General features: G+C 42.2%; 1 protein-coding gene across 1 annotated transcript in view; it reads right to left on the minus strand.

The window, feature by feature from the left end:
- Positions 1-5,734, minus strand: part of LOC141519924 (cytochrome P450 2C19-like) — a 29,588-nt gene extending 23,854 nt beyond the window's left edge. The window contains exons 1-3 of the mRNA XM_074231876.1: positions 5,564-5,734; positions 2,925-3,153; positions 56-218 (exon numbers count right to left, since the gene is read on the minus strand). The gene's annotated coding sequence lies outside the window, so the exon portion shown is untranslated. The remainder of the gene's footprint in view (positions 1-55; positions 219-2,924; positions 3,154-5,563) is intronic.
- Positions 5,735-6,000: the final 266 nt, after the last annotated feature.

A 6,000-nucleotide genomic window follows, 5' to 3' on the forward strand; every position in this document is an offset into this window, starting at 1 on the left:
TTTTCCCATTCTCTGTTTATCTAGTTTCCTTGTTCTACATTAAGAGGAAACATACCCGATCCTTTGCAAACAGCATCGAGAATTGGGAGACTTCCTCTGGCTGCAAACACTTCTCCATGATCAATCAGTGCTTCCTTCACTGCTTTGTACCTCTATAGCACAATGACACGCTCAGAACCCAAGTAGAGAGTAAACACTGGACCATAGTTTTTCGACAGCTGTGGAAAGAGGTGCAGACACATCAAGAGAATCACCACCAAATTGGCTGATAAACAACTTGGTATATACCACTGCAGATTTCATTGGAGAAGTTCTCAATCCATTATCAGCCCATTCAAAACATTTTTAGTGATTTTTAAAAGAAAATCCAATCAAAAGCCATGCCCAAGACAGGACTTAGGTGTGTCCTGTCCCATTCCCTTTTGTGGAGTAGCAGCCAGTAGGATGAGTAATGAAAGACATCAATATTCTATTCTTCCTGTGAAAGGAAGGAGTTTGTTGGCTTGTTTTTTTTCCCCTGAATTTTTAAAATACCTGGGTTGAGGAAGAAAGAGAAGGCCATCAGTAAAATCCTGGACTGAGGTGGGGGTGGGGGGGGACAGGGTTGACCAGATCTCTTTCCCCACTAGAAATCCCACAAATGAATACAATAGTATTGAGAGCCAGACAGGACTTTACAGATCATACAATCCATTCATCTAATTTTGCACATGAGGAAGCTCAAAGAGAAGACAAAGGCTCTAGTTTTAAGTCTACCAGGTCATGATGATTGTATTTCATGTAAAATTACATAGCTACAAAGCACTTTCTTTTATGTTAACTTCATTTGATCTACACACTCGCCTATGAGATAAATTGAACCCTTATCCACAATTTCCCTCTTACACATAAAGAAACTAGAAAGACTCAGGGAGATGAACTCACTTGCCCAAACCCAGGTAAGAAATGGAAGAGACTGGTCTTTCTAATTCCACGTACATGGTCCTATTACCCCCGGTTGTCTATCAAAGGCTTTGAGAGCTCCAGAGCCTAGATCTTGATCTAGTTCAGAATTCAGAGAGTTCAGAACTTGCTGGTTCATCTTAAATGCCTAGGAGTACAACAGAAAGGCTGGGGCTGCACAAAGAGGCTGTGGCCAGTGCTCCAGGAGAAGTATGGCAGAATTCTCCATTTGGATGCCAGAATGTTTGCAGAACTCTTTCTTTTCTCCCAGCAATTAAAACAATGAAACTCATGAAATACTCATGATGGACTCATCTCTTAATTGCCAAATCCAATATCCTTTTCTCAGTTCTCAATTCTCTGCAGTCTTTGATGCTGCTAATCACTCTATTCTGTTTGATATTCTCTTCTCTCTAGATTTTCAGAACTTGATTCTCTCCGGATTCTCCTCCTACCTATTTGACCACTCCTCATTCAGCTAAGGTATGGTAGATAGAGTCCCTGGCCTGAAACCAGAAAGACCTGAATTCAAATCTACACTTACACACTTACTAGCTGTGTGATCCAGGGTAAGTCCTTAGAGAAGGAAATGGCAAACTAGTTCATTTCTTTGTTGAGAAAACCTCAAATGGGGCCCCAATGAGTTGGATACAGCTGAACCAACTAAATAACAATCTCATTCCACTTTGCTGGATCCTCATCCAGATCACACCCTTTAACCATAGATGTTCCTCAGGGTTCTGTCCTGGGTCCTCTTCACTTCTCCCTCCATACTGCTTCATGTGGTGATCTTATCAGCTCCCAGATTTTAATTACTATATCCTCAAGTCAGTCCATCCCAATCTCACTACCAACTTTCAATTTCCAGTTACCATTCAGACATCTCAAACTGGACTTCCAATAGACATCGCAAACTCAGCATGTTCAAAAAAGGTCTCATTATCTTTCCCCATAAAGCTATGCCCTCCCACACCCCCAACTTCTTTATTACTGCCAGGGACAACACCATCTACCTATTCCTTCAAGTTTGATATTCAGAAGTCATTTTGGATTCTCCCCTATCTCTTATCATCCCTTATCCAAAGCTGTTGCCAAGGTTTGTTTATTTACCTTTGCAATATCTCTCAAATAGGTCCCCCCTCTTCTCTGATACTGCCACCACTCTAGTGGAGACATGTCTAGACTATTAAAATAGCCTAACCTATTGGGTCTGCTTCACACAAGTCTATCACTAAGCCATCCTCCAGTCAACAAAGTGATTTTCCTAAAGGTTCAACTATGTCACTCTCCTACTCAATAAATTGTAGTAGCTCCCTATTACCCCCAGAATCAAAACTCAAAGTTTTTCCTAACCTAATACCTACCCCCTTGCTTTCCTGTCTTCTTGCATCTTACTCTTCACCATATACGCTTTGATCCAGTGACACTGGTTTACTTACTGTTCCATAAAAGACTACATTTTCCATCTTCAGGCATTTTTCTCTGCCTACTAGCTTCCTTTAAGTCTAGTTGGCAGTAAGCCTTTCCCAATCACTTAATTCTAACACCTTCCCTCTTTTGTTTACTAGTTATCTTCTCCATTACATTCTGTGTTGCTTGAGCACTATCTTTCCCCTTTTATTGAATTGCCCTTCATAAATGTTTATTGGCTGATTACACTGATAGTGTGGGTTCCCTGAACTTGCATACCAAGAGAAAGCAACTGAAACATTCTGACACTTGTGCCTTTGAAAATATGTATCAACTATCCTCAATTATCTGATATGTACTGACTCCAACTAGATCTCAGTAACACCTAGGTAAAATGTATTCACTAGACTGTTTTAGGCACAGCATAGACAGCAATCAAAATATAGACCAGGTAACACATAAGTCAGCTTCTAAAAATCCTTTATAGGATCTGGCTGAACAAGTAAGACCCAGAAACACAGAACTGCTAAAAGCCAGGACCAATAGATTTTTAAAAAATGATGCTAACTTACGAGACCAAAAGATTTGGTGATATTTTTAGAGTCTAACTGCAGCAAATTTCCAATAATTGGAAGGGGGGCAGGCCCAGGTGGAAGCTGTCCTTTTCCATTATTCTTTCTTCTTGTTGAAAAGAAAAGAAGACAGGAGATGCAGAGCACCAGGCCAAGAGCAGTGACCACAGATGGTTCCATGAAAGTTCTTCCTTAATCCTATTGTGATGGAGGGCTTAGAGTCCAAAGCCTGCAAAAATATATACAAGATCTATTACACAATAACTCTTCCTTTTTTAAGATAAAATGTGGTTTCACTTTCTAAGGACTTTAGTTTGCTGATGTCTTAATTATCTTTTATACCATTAATATTGTGGTTTTTGGTATTTTTTCCCCCAGACAATAACAATGATTTCCTTCCTAACTGACAAATCAGCAGAATCTCAACCATAACTTATAGTGTCAGAGACAATGGACCAATGAAAGGTTAAACTGATTTTCTTGTGATTACCTAATATGTGTCCAAAGCCAGATTTGTATCCACTATTCTATACTGCCTCTGGTCAAATGATAGGGGATAACATTTTCATAATGCCCAGGCAGAATGGAAGAAATAACTCTGATGACTTTTTAGCTTCCTATTTTTTTTTACAAGGACTTATGAGTTCATATTATGCAGAATCCTCCTTCCCACCAATCACTAAAATAAAATTGCCTAGACCTCCGAGGGGAGAAATGATTTGACAATGAGTCAGTCATGTTAAAGACGGGCCTTGAAATTTGACTCTAAGGCCAATCTACTATCCACTCTTTAATCTACCTCTTATCTTTAAATATAGCCTATTTGAATCCATGCAGACCCATCGGGAATTTTGCATTTCTATTTGATCTTTCAGAGTGTCTTACAGTTTTATTTCTTATGTTTAGTCTGCATCAGAGGTGTCAATGAAGGCTGGACCTGGGAAAAGGAGTTGAAGAATGATTTTCTTGTTTCTCCCCTTTCACCTATATCATAATCCTGACTCAGTGGAAGAGGATGAGGTCATCTCACTCTCTTGGGCAAAGGTAGGGACAGATGACCTCATTTGGTACCAGCTCCTGGAAATCAAATACGGAAAAATCCAGCTGGGTTGAATGGCTTCTAAAGTCCCTTTCAGCTCTAATTTTCTTGATACTCTCTAATTCAGTTCACTGAGATTGCTGCAGAAGGAATAAGGAGGGCTCCAGACAGAAACAGAACAGACAGAAACAGAGCCATGAGACATTGTTCCTGGGCTTCTTGGCACAGCGAGGACTCTTAGGAACACAGTACTGATAAGTTCTGCCCTTTTCACTCTAGTGAAACTGAAAACTCATTTGATAAAATAATCTTTTCTCTCTAGTTACTCTTCTACCTACTCAAGGGGCAGGTCAATTCACCCCCATCCCCCTTTCCTAAGGGTTCGAAAGAGAAAAAAGGAAATAAAGAGTACAGTGTGGAGAGGTTAAGGTTGAGCATGTTTTGGGGGTTTTTTGTACTTCATTTTTGAAGAAGACCACAACATAGGGCAGATGCCATGACAAGCACATGAATTGGATTTGAGTGAGGGAGCTGTGCTTAAGTCATGTTTTCCTCAGCGCCATCTGGGTTCAGTGACCACATACGAATCAGGATGACTGGAGATGGCCCTGGTTGTGAGGTAATCAGGATGAAGTGATTTGTCCAAGGTCACGCGGCTAGTGAGACACAAGTGTCTGAGGCCAGATTCAAACTCAGTCCTCCTAACTCCAAGGCCAGTGCTGCCCTTAAGATTGAGTATAACTTGGTGAGGGAAGATTTACAGAGCAGTCCTGAAGGCTCTGGGGAGGGGGTGGAGGTGTATGAGAGGAGAATGGCTTAGTGGAAGGAGTGCTGAACTTGAAGCTAGACCCTGATGCCTGACCAAGACAAGTCCCTGCTCCTGTCTGAACCTCACTTTTCTCATCTCCAGAATGGGATCTTTCACCACAGACCTCACATGGTTATCAAGAGGAAAAGATTTCGTTGCCATAGAAGTATATTATTACTGCTCTGAAGCTGTTTTGTTTTGGAGAGTTTGCTTTCTCCCCCCAAAGAGGACCACGGGTTCAAGGATTTTAGATTCCGAACTAGAAAGGATCACAAATGATTGTCTTCAGTAGCAACCCTCTCCTTTACCATAGTTAAGGAGCAGGGCTACAATTCCAACCAGGTCCTCTGATTTAAAATCCAACCTCGGAGACAAGGGGATCAGCCCCTCGGAGGAAGGGAGTCGCCACAGGCTCCCCGTCCAACCTGGGGTTCTCCGCGTCCTCCCTGACTGCTGCTGGCTGACCCACTCCGGCTCCTGGGTCCTTCCCGGTCGCTGTCCACTCGTCCTGATAAGGCTTCTCAGCTACAACCTCCCGCCTCACGTGGGGACTCCCTCCTGAAGTTTCTGGACTGTCTTCTCCAAGATGGAATTTGGACAGATCCCCTCCCTGGACTGTCCTCAGTCAGCTGCGACTAACCTATTTTCTCCCGCAAAGGACCCTCATGTCCAGGAAGAAAGGACAGAATAGAGAAAAAGGAGGAGATGATGCTAGTATAAAACACTGCAGTTTCTCATCTTCCCAGACTTCTAAACATACAGAAACGCCCAGCCAGAGAGGAGGAAACATACCGAAACAAACTTCTGAGGACACGTTGTGCAGTTATGTAACCAGGACTCCCATCTACAGCCTCAATAACAGGTGGTCATGCCTCTTCTTGAAGACTTCTGATGATGAAAAAAATCACTCCTCCTCAGAAGGAGCCCGTTTCACTTCTGGATAGTTCAGATTCAGGAAAGTGTTAGCCAACTCTTGCAGCTGTAGGTCAAAAAATCCAGTGGAAATGAAGGAGAAAGTTCACCTCCCTTTGCCCGGGGAAGGAGGGGATAAAAGCCCATGAACTCACTACCAACCAACCTGGAGCTAAAAAAGAGAAACCTGTTTGACTTGAATGAGGCTTAGCTCCAACTTCCTAAAGTTGGCCTTTGTGTAGTAGATGGAACTGTCAGACCTGAATTTCAATGTCTTTTCTAAAACGTACCCCCCCTAGAAATGAGTAAGTTCTGCA

The sequence above is a fragment of the Macrotis lagotis genome, chromosome 4, assembly GCF_037893015.1.
Source record: "Macrotis lagotis isolate mMagLag1 chromosome 4, bilby.v1.9.chrom.fasta, whole genome shotgun sequence".
NCBI lineage: Eukaryota > Metazoa > Chordata > Mammalia > Peramelemorphia > Peramelidae > Macrotis > Macrotis lagotis.